General features: G+C 42.2%; 1 protein-coding gene across 3 annotated transcripts in view; it reads left to right on the forward strand.

The window, feature by feature from the left end:
• The first annotated feature begins 3,055 nt into the window (after positions 1-3,055).
• tncb (tenascin Cb) overlaps positions 3,056-13,723 on the forward strand; it is a 57,981-nt gene continuing 47,313 nt past the window's right edge. For 2 of the 3 annotated variants that reach the window (XM_023397801.2, XM_023397802.2), the window contains exon 1: positions 3,057-3,448. The gene's annotated coding sequence lies outside the window, so the exon portion shown is untranslated. Of the gene's footprint in view, positions 3,449-13,723 lie in introns of all 3 variants that reach the window. The other variant, XM_023397800.2, reaches the window with a different exon arrangement.

Raw genomic sequence — 13,723 nt, forward strand, 5'->3', positions numbered from 1 at the left:
AGTTTTGTCATAACACACGTTACAACTCATAAATTTAATTTTAAGTAGGTTGTGTCATGGAAACCTGTTTTTGAAAATAGCCTGTCCCTCTGCAGTCTCTGATTTTTCCAGCCTTATGCAACATCAGTCAATGCAGGTAGTTGTTCTCTTCTCTTTGGCATGTTATTGTAATATTTTTCTGTCTCTGTATATGTTAAATGACAGCCAATAAAACTGAACATTGTTGTGCTCTAATGGAAATAAAAAAAAAGAGGCTCCCTCAAGCAGATGTCTGGTTCCAGAGAGGAAGAAATTGGATGACAGGCGAGGATGCACATACGGGGTGTCATCTGGGAAATCAAACCTGCTCAGTTCACTTGCTCTGAAAGTCGGTGAACAGGTACACCTTCACATACAAGAAGGTGGAGAACTCCCACAGCTATTCTCTGCAAAGCCTGGCGAGGCTGTGAAGGAAGGAGAGAGAAAGGGAGGAGAGAGAGAGAGAGAGAGAGAGAGTGTGTGACAGGAAGGTGAGAAAAGGAACAGATGGAGAGATGCAGGGAATCTACATTTACAGTCATTTAAAACAGGTGCTATACATAGCCAAGCTTTCAACCCATCATCTCATCTAAATGATATCATTACATCCAGAAGTCATTAAAAAAAGATCTTTTCCCTTGGACTCTATAGATTTCCCCCTCTCCCTGGGGAGCAGGATGAAAATGAATTTAGGGCCCCTCGAGTCATTGAATTTGCTTTTTATCACCCGATAGCCGTGCTACATATGTGCCATTGTGCTGTATATAGGATTAGAGAGGATCTTTTCTGCCTGACTGGCTACCGGCTCTCAGCAACAAGATGAGGATCATTTCCCCTGCTGAGAAAAGCTCTACTCAGCCTAGACGAGACACTCAGCACACACACCCCACTGGTGTTCAGTATGGATCTTCGCTCACATACCACCAATCTTTATCAACATGTTGAGCGTTTGAGATTGGGAAAGCGTACGTCCCCAAAGGCCGTTAAACATGAGCGAGAAAAACATATATTTATCTAGCTTCAGAATGACTTGGTTGCATCACTAGCACCTTTCAAAGTTTGCTCAACAAACTCCAATTTTTTTACTGAGATGCTCTTTTATGATACATCAAGCAAGAAATAAAACCTACACATCTGTGAAGATATTTATCATTCCCCCACCGTCATCAACACCAGCCAAGCCCTGTATGATCAGTCTGAGGGGTCATATTCTGAATTAATGAGTGTCACGCCATCCTCCACACTGGCTCTCATGGTGGATCTTTTGATGTGCATTTCTCTGCCCTTTGAAGCCGGCGTTTCTTCCTCTGGATAGTGGATTGTGTTGGTGCAGGATCCTCCTGAGCTCTTTGTTCCTGTGTTTATTTGAGGAGGTTCTGCCTGTTTACATCAAATTCTTGACCGCAGAACGGCTGGTAATTGCAGCCAGTGAACATGGTACCGCGAGCAAACTCTAATCAAGAGATGGTTATACTGACACAACTTTTTGATCCAGTGTGTCAGGTTTCCACTCGGTGGTTGCCGCCTGAGCAGTTGAATGGATGAGTCAGTGGCAAGGAAACCATCATTCAGCTGTTCCACTAACATAATCACCATCTCGATTACATCTGGATTTGTTGGGCTTTGTTGGACATTCAGAAAATGACTAGAGCCAGTGACATGAATGACATGAGTATGACATGTCCAACTCCAATTCAAAGATACTAAAGCCTAATCCTTTTTTCATTATATCAGTACCATACTAGATACCATTTATGGCTGATATTTTGTCAGCTGCCCCCATCCTTTGCATTTGTTTTCCCTAATTTTTTTTCTATAGATTAGTTTTCAATGTAAGTAAATCCACTTTTCCAAATTGTGCGTCCACACACAAAGGAGTCACAGGAAGTGATGCATGCATGTTTTGGATATGATGCAGAAGACAGCAAACAATATGACCCAACCTGATAGTGGCATGGCCGAGAAGATATCCGTGAGTGATATCCTCATGGAGGTGTCATATCATATCATGGAGGTGTCATAGCCATTTACAATGTCTTGACAGAAAGCTTGTCAGGATTTTTTGGGCTTCTTCTGGCCTCTGACAAGTTCTGTAACATGGTGCTTTTCTGTGCATAAAAACAAATCAGTCAGCCAATCAGAAGAAAGGAGGCTCTGAGCCTCTCTTCTGATTGGCTGACTGATTTGTGAGTGATCCAATACAAATACAGCAGATTTCAAGTAAACACTAAGAGAAATTAAATCCTGCGAGGCTGAATGGTGAGTCCACATTTATTCCAGGCTTGGGGCATGCTGCTTTGCACTGACATCACAAAGTCCTGACGGCTGGTTTTAAGGCTCAGTTTCTGATTACAGGCTGTGTGCATTTCTCTATGGACTGAGCACTTTGACACTTTCACAGTATTAATATAGAACCTAGACCTGCTTTATAATCAAAGAAGACGTACACAGCTACCATTATATTAAATGACACCTTTAAAAGAACATGACTAAGTTTGCCTGTGCTATAAACTGTGGGAAAAAAAATCCCTCCTGGCACCTGTACTATAGAGGTTCATTTGGGTCCTAGTAACCAAGACCTGACCCAGTACTCATGTTTGGTGGTGGGTTCCAAATTATATGTAGTGTAATAGGAAAGGCGAGAAGCAAAAAAATAATTTATTGCCAAGTTTAACTTAAATGAAAAGCAACATGCAAAATCACATCAAGCAAACAACAGTGAAAATGGAGCAAGTTATCATAGTCAGCATTTTCAAAACTTTAATTGTGATGTCATAATTTTCTATGTTGATCTATCTATCTATCTATCTATCTATCTATCTATCTATCTATCTATCTATCTATCTATCTATCTATCTATCTATCTATCTGTCTAATCTCTTGCTTTCCATTGGCTTGGCTACTTCAATTTGCAGCTAATGGTCCAACCCCAACCCCCCACCCCATGTCTTTCTCTCAGTCACTCTCTCTCTCTCTCATTTCAGCCTTGAGGCGTCCTGTTTCAGCTCCTTCGCTTTCAGTCACAATGCTGTGGAGAGGGTGAATGGGTGGGGGGCATTTAAGAGAGCAGTAAGTGGGAGTGGAGTCTGACCGCAGAGGGTCTACTGTTTAAGAGAAAGGGAATTCTCCCCTTCACTCACTCTCTTCCTCTCTCTCTCTCTGCCGCTCTCTGTCTCTCTGTCTTCCTCTCTCACCCTCACCCTCTTTCTCTCTCTCTCCTCACTGGCTGCACATCAGCCGGCTCTCTAGGTAGACTCGAGTAAACACTCTAAGAGAACAGAGAGGAGAGGGAAGATGACAGAGCTGTCAGCACTCTGAGAGATACAGACTGGTGAGAACATTTGCCAGGGCTGGCTGATAAGGCTCCCTTCAACACTGCTTCTGCTTACATTTTCTAATCAGTGGAGAGGCTGTGAGCATTGTGTGTGAGGTAAGTCACCTTTTTCTTTTACCTGCGTGGAATGGATGTGTTTGAATGGGAGCAGGATAAATTGGCTGATTGCTTTACCTAATTAAGATGACTGAACCACACAGCTTGACACATTTCTAACTTCGACCACAATCCTCTCAGCTTTTCCCACCACTTTTATATAAGTTGATGTTAAAACTTTCTGGGGGGAATTATTTTCTGTATTAGTCATTTTTCATGAAATGTGCTATGAAGCTGCAACTAAAGATTTTTTTTTTCCTTTAGCAGTTTTTCTGTTGCTTATCATTTGTTTATTATACAAAATGTTAAATGAAATATTGAAAAATGCTAATATCTTGAAATCATTTGTTTTGTCCATAACCTTAAAATATTCCATTTACAACGATATAAACCTAAAAAACAATCAAAATGTGACATTCTTGCTTGGTTAATTACACATATTCATTTCTAATTAAAATTGCTGTCGATTAATTGACTGTTTCATGGCAAATGTACTTATAGTGACCACGCTGAATGCCACATTCTCACCCCAGCGAAGAGTATGGTGCGCTATTAGCAATAAAAGCAGCTTCTGTAATTCATCCTCATGTTTTACAAGAGAGGACTTCAGAGACTGGCTTAATTTTGCTCTTTACTACATGCACCTGGGTGCCAATTATGTTTTACTGTCAAAGTTTTTTCCTCTTGCTGGATATTTTCCATTTATTACCAGAGCAGTTAAAAAAGAGTAATGTCTCCAGAGAGGGAAGTCTATGATGATCTGCTGAATTATTCTGCTTGCATTAAGGCTGATGCTGAGTTGTGGTCTGATGGGCTAGAAGAGGAGAGATGGGTAGGGTTAGTGTGTGTGTGTGAGTGTGTGTGTGTGTGTGTGTGTGTGTGTGTGTGTGTGTGTGTGTGTGTGTGTGTGCTGCTTGCCGGACTAGGTCCAGCTGTACACTTTATGGTTGCCAGCAGACAGTAGGCTTGTGTAACCCAGGAGACAGACAGCTGCTCTGCATTAGATGCTGCTGGTTGGTTCCTCTCCCAGATCTCAAGCATACATACTTCGGGCTGTACACCGGCAGTTTCACTGACACACACACACACACACACACACACACACACACACACACAGTCACAGACTCTTCATCTCCATGTGCTGCCCAGTCTCCTATCTCCAGGTCAGCTTCATTTGTTCGGGGAAATTGCAGAAAGACGAACAGACAATATGAAGGATGAATGATGGAGATACATGCATGCATACATGTACACAGCAGATACATGATTCTGGATTGCTGCCAATTGCTTACATTTATACTTTGCATCAATTTGTTTGATTTTAGCTTGAAAGTTTTCAAGAATTAAAGCAAGCCTGAGTAAACAGCAGCCTCTGTGGTCATGAGTATCAATTACAGGATAAGTGTAAAATATAGTGTAACAGTAGCACAAGTAGAGAGGAGTCGTACTGAGTCAGCGGCTCACTCCTTCCCTCAGGTAGTCGGGAGTATCAGTTACTCAGTGATTGTCTAAAGTTCAGCGAGCATTAGCCACCTTAAGCTAGTGGTCATACCAGACCAAGTAAGGCTGTAGCAGCAAAAGCTCTGGTGTATTGTCTTGACTGCTTATGATTTCAACTTTTAAGAGAGTACATGAGCTATCTCTGCTTTCAAAATGTACGAGCCTCCAATCCAGCTCTTGCTAGGGTGAACAAAACTATATCTAGACCGCACCTGGAATCCAAGCATCTAAAATCCAGATTTACCTCTGAAACTGTTTGAGGAGACTCGTATCGTCACGGTAGCGCCGTGTACATCTGCGCGGGTTAGAGGGAGGGAGAGAGGAAAATGGGTGAGTCACTGAGGAGAGAGAGAAGTGTGGAGACATGAGGTGGGCTGTGATAGAGGTGACCCACAGGATACCAAGGCAGCGTCTGCTGGATGGTATTTGTGTATGAGACACAGTGAAGCGGCTTGGCTGTGCTTCAGCAGATGTAACTTCAGACTCATCGCAGGCCGGTCCATCTGAAATATCCCTTGGAAGGATTTTGTTTCATTGGGATTTATTTTTCACAAGTGTTTTACAGATATGTCAAGCATAGGTTTATGCTCGTATGACTAGCTCTGCATGACAGGCGTGCTATCTGATCGTAGGCGGCAGTGCAGGCTTTGGTACATTAACATTTCATGATGCTTTGGCTGTGGATATGAGTAGCCACTGATAGTGACACTCGGCATAACGATGAGTGGGAAACAGGCCTTTGTTTGGACAGCTGTTAGCTCCCAACGCTGCGTGCCCTACAAAGCTCCCTGAGAGGGTGACTGTCTTTAACCCCACTTAGCTCCTTCACTGGTGATTGAAAGCAAACAATAATTGTGGGTATTCATGATGACCCACGCTGGGCAAGACTCAGGGGAGATGCAGAGATGTTTTGGTTGGACTAAATGCACGTCATCTTTAATTCAGGCCGATCCAGACTCCCATTGCTGCCTCCTCTGCCTTTTGTTTCTCTTCTTCTACATGGTCGCTGGTTTCTGACGAAATATCTTGCTCGCACTAGACGTTGTGGTGGTCACTGAAATTTAACCAGGTTTGACTTAATACATGGGTTCATTTCACCTGGACTGTGCTGCCCAGTGGACACGACCACCTGTGGTCCAGATGGTTCATGAATGCAGGAAACCCAGTGATGCATACAATGCAGCGAAACTGAAGATCTGTTGTTAAAAGTGTGTGGCATTTGTAAATTTTGTCAAACAGACATACAGGAATTGTTGCCTGAAGGATAGATATGCAAATTTTCCTGTACAGATATTCATAGTTCTCAGAGGATGGATTCTTGTGACTTTTTTCTAGCACCATCAGCTCAAATCTGAATTTTGATTTATCCACTACTTTAGAAATAACGTTAACATCAACCTCCGCTAAGGGTTTTTAATTTGTGCTAATTTGTAAATGCTAACAGTGTAACATGCTAAACTAATAGGGTAAACATTAGACCCACTTAACATCAGCACATTAACATTAGAGTGCTTATTACTAAGCACAGCAATGTCAAAGTAAAACTGACTTGTTGAGAGAAAGTAACCTAGTAACCCTTCCCACAAGGACACTGAATGGAATATCACTCATATTTAGTCACATTTTTACCTGATGTATAAATTTAGTTTTTGAATTAAGTTCATCTTACCCGATTAACAAATCCTGTTTACTCAAATTCTTGACTGAATTAATGATTTCTTTTACCCACTACTTTTGTGTTTAAATAAATGTTTGTAAGACTCAGACTTTGCACCAGTGAGTGTATTTCTCCCACCAAAGTCACCACAGTCTTTTCCTGTTTCCCAGTCCTCCCCAGTCAGATTAGCCATCACCACAGAACAAAGACCCCCCCCCCCCTCAAAGAAATCCAGTCTTTTAAGCATCCCAGATGGTTTTTAATGCTCCTCCGATGCTAATGTGTAACGGGAAAGGAGTGGAAGTCTTGGAGCTGTGGGATCCGGAATGCCTTTGTATTGCCCAGCCCTCCATTGGGGCAGCCAATAGATGAACACATGTGGTAGATACTTGGTTCCTCACACTTTACCACCACCAGTGACTTTGCACATTGGAATGCATGAGCTATAATGTTCTTGGAACATGATGGGGGTCCTTTTGAAGCGGGGTAGACAATTTAAATTGGAGAAAATGGTAAAAAACCGGGGAAGCCAATGAAGAGCCGACCCTGGGGATTCGGGTCATTAGGCTCATACAAGTGTCTGAATGGAAGGCACTCCCAATTTGGACAGGGAACACGCTTCAGACTTTCATCACAGACAAGGACAAACAGATGTCTGGGTATCACAGCCAACATGCATGCTTCCATTTGTAGTGGGGAGAAAAAAAAATCCTTTCCAGCCTGTTTGAATGGAAGTAACCCATAAACCTCCAGTGTAAAGTGCTGAAATGTGCAGTTTTGAAAAGCCTTGAAAACCCCATGTTTACTTAACATACTACTTTAAAAAATCTCCTTCCAATGACTTAATTTACCAATCTAGACCCATACAACTCAAACGTATAAGAAACGTGGTATTCCAAATAGAAAGGGAGGGTTCATAAAAACAAGAATCTAGACAATTGGGTCTCTAAGTTTCAACTCGGTCTTTAGGTCAACTGATTCACACTTCTCAATGTCAAGTCTGCTGTTGGTGCCACTTAAGACAATACACTGGTAGCAATTACATGTTCAAAAGTTCACTTGAAGCGGCAATCATACAAAATAAGGCAGCCAGAGCTCTTTTGAGATTGTCAGGAGACCCTGTTCTCACCTTGCAGCTCATTACCCGAGAGGGAAGGTGTTGGTTACACGGTAAGTTTAGACGATTCCCAGAAGACAACACCAATACCTCTGTGTAGCATTACAACGCAGGCAGCCGCCAAGTATGAGTCAGATTTTTATAGTAATTGCAGCGTAAATGCAGAGGAGAGAGGAAGTAGGCAGAACAGAGGCCTACGCACTTACAAGTGTCTGGAGAAAACAGCAGGTGGATTTGCTGTAAAGGCGGCCAAGCCTCCACACCACACAGGGGTTAGGCTAATAAACAGTAGGCCACCAGTACCCAGCATGTTAAAAACCTCATGAACAATGACTAGCATCTAACCTCTCCATCTGGACCCAGTGAGAATAGCAGCGCAGGAGGGAGGCCCCGCAGGGGAAGAGCCATAAAGAAAATTGATGGGTCTCATGGCGTAGTGCGAGTTAAGTCACAAAAAAAAAAAAAAAAAAAATTGAGATTGCATTGTCTGCGCTACAACTGACCCAATGAGCACTGCTGTTCGCTCAACATTCGTTTTCACCATATCTTGGTGTCAAAGTCGGAAATTGGTTTTGGTTGAGCAAACAGACTTTTTTTTGGTGCGGTATCAGTCAGACATGTCAACTCTGGCTCCAAATCACTCTGGCGGTTCTGTGAGTGTGATAGGGCTCAGCCTTGGCACAGCACTCTCTCTGAGTATCCAGATAAGTGTTTCTGCCAGTATCTCAGATCCAGCCTCCCCGTCCGCCTTATCAGCCATGAGCACACTTACCCCCACCACTCCCCCGCTATCTGTGTCATCGGATCCAATGGGGTCACAGCGGAGAGCCAATAAGCATAGCTTCGGTTTGATGAAACCAATCTTTTTTTTCCTCCATCAAAAACAGTGTATTCCCCATTTCATCTCTGTTTACCATGTGGGAAATAATGATAACAGAGAGAATTGCAGTGAAAGTATTGATATGCTTTATTGATTTCACGTCACTGCCTTCAGTCAGATTTTATTTTTCAGAGCAATAGAACTGAGGGAAACCTTAGACAAAGGTTGAATATAATAACTGTACCTACATCTAATTATATGTTACTTCTTAATTTACACTCATCAATGCAACAATAATTAGCCCGGCTAGCTTGAATCCTAATTAATTCCTAGAATATGAATTGTCATTTTCAAAATTGTCACTGCAATCTCCATCTTTCAAGTCATTTTGTTGAGATGAGTAAAAAAGAATAATCTGCCAGTGTTTTGAAAATATTTGAAAATATTTGTAATTTAATATTTTTCCCGTTTGTTTGAAGACAGTAAGACCTGGAAGTACTGATAATTGATTTTGGCCACTTGGGGGCAGCAGAACAATATGTTAACATATTGTCACCTCATAAAGTGGCTGTACATGACGTGTTTAGAGTTGCAACAAATGATTATTTTCATTAGTGATTAATTATTAATAGGCAATTGTTCTCTTAATAATTTGATTCAAGTTTGATGTGTAACATATTAGAAGATAAGCACAAGATGATTAGACATTCACAATTTTTTTTTTGTATGGAAAATGATGTGAAAAATGAACTGCTATGAATTCATTTCCTCATGATTGACTAATCAGTTAATCAATTCAGCTTTAAACATGTTAACGAACTGGTGCCTATTTACACAAAGAGACAGAGAAGAGCTGCCTGCTGCTGCTGCTGGAAATGATAAGATGACAACAGTGGGAAATAAAACATGGTGAGGTGGCGATCTGCCATTGTTTTATAATTTAAAGCATGTTAATTAATCAATTTATGAAGCTGGTTCCCGTTACCGCGGAAATGACAGACTCTTGAGCCCAGGCCATATCTGTTATGGCCAGGCGTGTCAGTGTGCTGCTGACCTGCTGAACCTCACCTGCCTTTGAAATATGCATCTGTCAGAAGCTGAAAGACTTTCCAGAGAAGCAGACTGAGCGGAGGCTTGTCTGCCAATTAGCTGTGTCCTAATGTCACGGGCCTGACCACATCACTGCCACACTCCGCTTCAACCGATATCTCGTGCTCATACGCCTCGTATCACCTCCCCGTTCCTCCCCACAATGAAATGAGTTGATAATGATTGCTACTCAGTCTGGTTTTCTAATACTGCATCTCTTTTGGCCGTTAAGTGAGCGGTTTGCGTCTTTATAATGCCGTCTGGGTTTTGTGAAGCACAGCAAGGGCCACATCGGTCATAAAAGGCGGAGAGAGAAAGATGTGCCGTGTGTGTTCCAGAGCATGAGGTGATAAAATTTGAAAAACCTTTTCTGAGAAGCAGCAACAACTATACCATCGATCACGCGTCGAGCAGTTAACTCAAGCTATATGCCTCTTCCTGGAAATTCATTTCTGTGTTTGATGATTATAACTCACAGGCATAGTGCTGTCCTCAGCTATTCACTATCTATCTGGCCATGACCTTGGTGGAGATACAGTATCCAAATCAATATTCACCTGCTCCAGCTCAGGACATACGTGGGAGGTTTCTTTCACCTTGTAGGCAAGTTGATTATGATGAATATCTTCATCATCAGATCTGTGGCTCTGTGGGATATTAGATAGCTCTTCAAAAAAAATACCTTTATTTCATGACTCTTTACATGGAAGCGAGTGTCTGTCACTGAGGCCAATTTCCTGGTCATTTTCCCATGTTATAGTGTGACAGCATCTCAAGGTGAAAAGAGCCCCAGACAATAACCCTTCATTCAGTCCTTATACAGCGACCCAGATTTGGATTCTGTACCAAAGAAGGCAAGCTGAGTTTTTGTCATGGGTGACCTACAAAACTAAGCAAGCTTGATAAATTCTTCAGAAATGAAAAGAAAGCGTGTGTGCATCCTATCAGACCTGTTTAACATACAGTCCTGGGACTTGAGTTGTAGTTGTGGTCATTGAATATTTACAGCTTTTACACACCAAGTGGGGCACACTGCTTCATTATTCAGTTTGTTTGTTGTCGCGTTTACAGATGGATGCTGCGGCATCTGTTCACACTGCTGCCATTATCCACTGACTGTTAACAAATCTCGCTCTTTTCATTTCGTCAAAAGCCCTGACTGCATTTCCACGTTTGGTCTACTTGTACACACTTTGCTGTTGAACACAATGATAGACGGGTCACACACTTCATTTTCTTTTTCTTTTTTGTCCTAAACAAATGACATTTTCTCTTCAAAACAGCCGTATAGCCGTATTGCTGACTGACATGTTTTCTGTTCTCGGACCTGCCATATGGTCCGAGTCTCAGCAAAGGTGAACCACAGTGATTAAGTTTGTCAAGCATGTGGTCCTCCTGGATGAATTTTAAAGAAATCCTGACTTCCGCATAAGATGTCTGCAATCGTCTCCAGACAGAAAGTCTTCTCATCAATCTCTCAATAAACTGAAAGTAAAACCTGCGAGAGGCGGAGGAAAAAATAACACTGGTAAAGTAATCATCCATCCAGGATTTATTTATTTCAATTTAAACTGGACTGTCCAAGTGGAAACGAGATCAATTCTGAGTGACAGACCACTATAATAAGACAGATCTTTGCATGCCATGCTGGACTGGAGGTATCCAGTAGCTTATGGGGATTTGTGCTGACTGGACTGTCCTGGTTTTACTCTTATCTTGATCCTCTTGGTCCTCCTTTGTGTGAAATAAATACATTCTCTTGATTCACTCAAGGATTATGGTTTTAGACTCACACAACATGGCAGGGAAAAAAAGACACAACATCTAGGGACATGCTGGAAAACACTTCAAGTTCCTGCAAGCATGGAGGTAGTTGCTGCTGCTTGAGCTGGTTCTAGGTGCGATGGTTTTTACATTACACTAATGGGAAAATCAGGGATGTTAGAGAGGCAAGGATTATGTAAGGAGACGCTTCTGTGGATTGTAAATTTTAGACTCTTTGAGTGGATGCCTCTGTTTCTTTTGGACTGCACACATGGAGGAGTGTCAACTTTTGTCAAAGGAGGTTTGTGCAGCCATTAACATGCATTTTAGCTGCATGTTGCACACACAATGTACAGTGATCTGATGCTTTTACATGCTTGCAACATGCTTCACCAGGCTGCACCAGAGCAAACACATCTGTTACATTCATGTGGCTTTTTTCTTTTAATGAAGACATTTTTCTTTTCCAATCCATCAGCTTGTTTGATGCTCAGGTACACAAGTTGTGTTGTTGATATTTGGGGAGATTGTTAAAATGAGCCCGTAGGTCGTCTGTGCAGCAGGTTATTATGACCCATAGTTACGTTTTGTTGCTAGGCGACATCTAGTGGCTGTAGTAATTATGACGAGAACAAAAGGAAAAGTGCGGTGACGCAGTATAAAGCGATAAAGTCAGCATCAGGAGGAGGTTGTGGTGGATGGAGAGAGCGGTGTTCGATTCCCATGTGGAAGTAGCAGTTTATGTTGTTTCTATTTTCTATGACCGTTTGATACATTTTACCATGTTGTTATTATTTTAACCATGACAACAAAATTCATTTAATGTTGAGGAAGTAGTTATTTTAACCCAAGTAGTTTTATTGCCTAAACCTAAACCAAGCCATGACTATTATTATAGTAACCATGGCGACAAACGTAGGTCCAACACTCTCGATACAGTTGGCGTGTTTATTGTCGTAACCATGAAAACCAAGGCAACACTCCTATGGGTCGTATCAGACGGGTGAACAAACGACGTACGTTGGTTCAGGTTGGAGGACTGGTTGGATTTGGGAGTTCATAACACCTTTCTGTGTGTGTGATCTTTCTCTAACCTCAACCAAGTAGTTTGAGTTGCAGTTCAGAAAACTGTCATATGAACCATTTCAGCAGTGGTCAAATATATTTTATATAACAGAAAACACTATTATGAGTCAATTTTGAATGACAAAAAATTGTGTATTTAAATCTGATTTGTTGACTTGTTGGTTGTGACGCATGATCCGTGAGCTTGGGAATATGAAGACCACAATGAATTGGTTTTCAGGGTTGGGGTTAAGGTCAAGGGTTGGCTGTTTGCAACAATAGCATAAAATGAATTGAACATTTCTGACAGTGAGAGGCCTAATCACTTTTGAAACGGACCCCCAGTAGAGCTTTAAAGCATTTCCAGCTCTCACTGTGAGACGTATAAAACTTAAAGTGTTTCCCGAGCACAATATGTGTATGTGCCAGCAGGTTTCCCCTGATAAAATTCTCCTCACATTTGACCACAAGGCGGGCAACAAGCTTTGTTGCTGTTTGAGAAGCTAACTATAGAGCAAAACCAAGTGAGGGAATTACAAAGCAGCAGCAGTCAGATTGTATCAAGTCCATGTCTGTGGTGCCAGCAACCAGCTGCATTAGCATAATGCCAGGGCCACAGGGTGCCCATGAAGGAAGTCCAAACAGAGGGATCAGCTCTGCGTTTCTCAGGGTCACACTCAGATTCTCTTATTGTGATTGTTGTGGCTTCACATTAAAGATTAGTAGATGGCGGCGAAGGGGGACAAAAGGTCAAATCAAACAATTTCTCAAGACTCTGTGGAAGTTTCTTCTCTTAATCTATTTCTGAATGAAGCTGAGTTTTGCCAGAGCCACAGATTCTCAGACAAAGCCTGCTTTGGTCTCTCAGGGTTGCCTCGCTCAGAGGTCCATGTGGAGAGCAGCCACCCTTCAAAGTGGGAAAGCCAACCATTCGGCCAAAACTAAAACCTTAACAGCAACTCAAAGCAATTTTCTGCCTATTTTGTGATTTAATCCCTGGTTTGTGATGCTTGGGCACAGTGGTGTGTCTGTATTGGTGTGTGTGTGAGTGTGCGTGCGTGAGTGTGTGTGTGTGTGTGTGTGTGGCCGTGTCAGTGTGACATAGCGTGTTAGCGAGTGAGGGGGAGGTTCTTTCGGATCCCTGAGGGGCCAGATCCTCAGGGCTCCCATCAGCAAGCTACATTAGCACTTTTACAGTCTACCCATCATTGAAGCGCTCATCCCTTCCTGTCTAATCGGGGGCTGAGGAGGGCTGGGTGGGAG

The sequence above is a fragment of the Seriola lalandi genome, unplaced genomic scaffold, assembly GCF_002814215.2.
Source record: "Seriola lalandi dorsalis isolate HSWRI2012SDOR001 ecotype SW California unplaced genomic scaffold, Sedor1 jcf7180002054883, whole genome shotgun sequence".
NCBI lineage: Eukaryota > Metazoa > Chordata > Actinopteri > Carangiformes > Carangidae > Seriola > Seriola lalandi.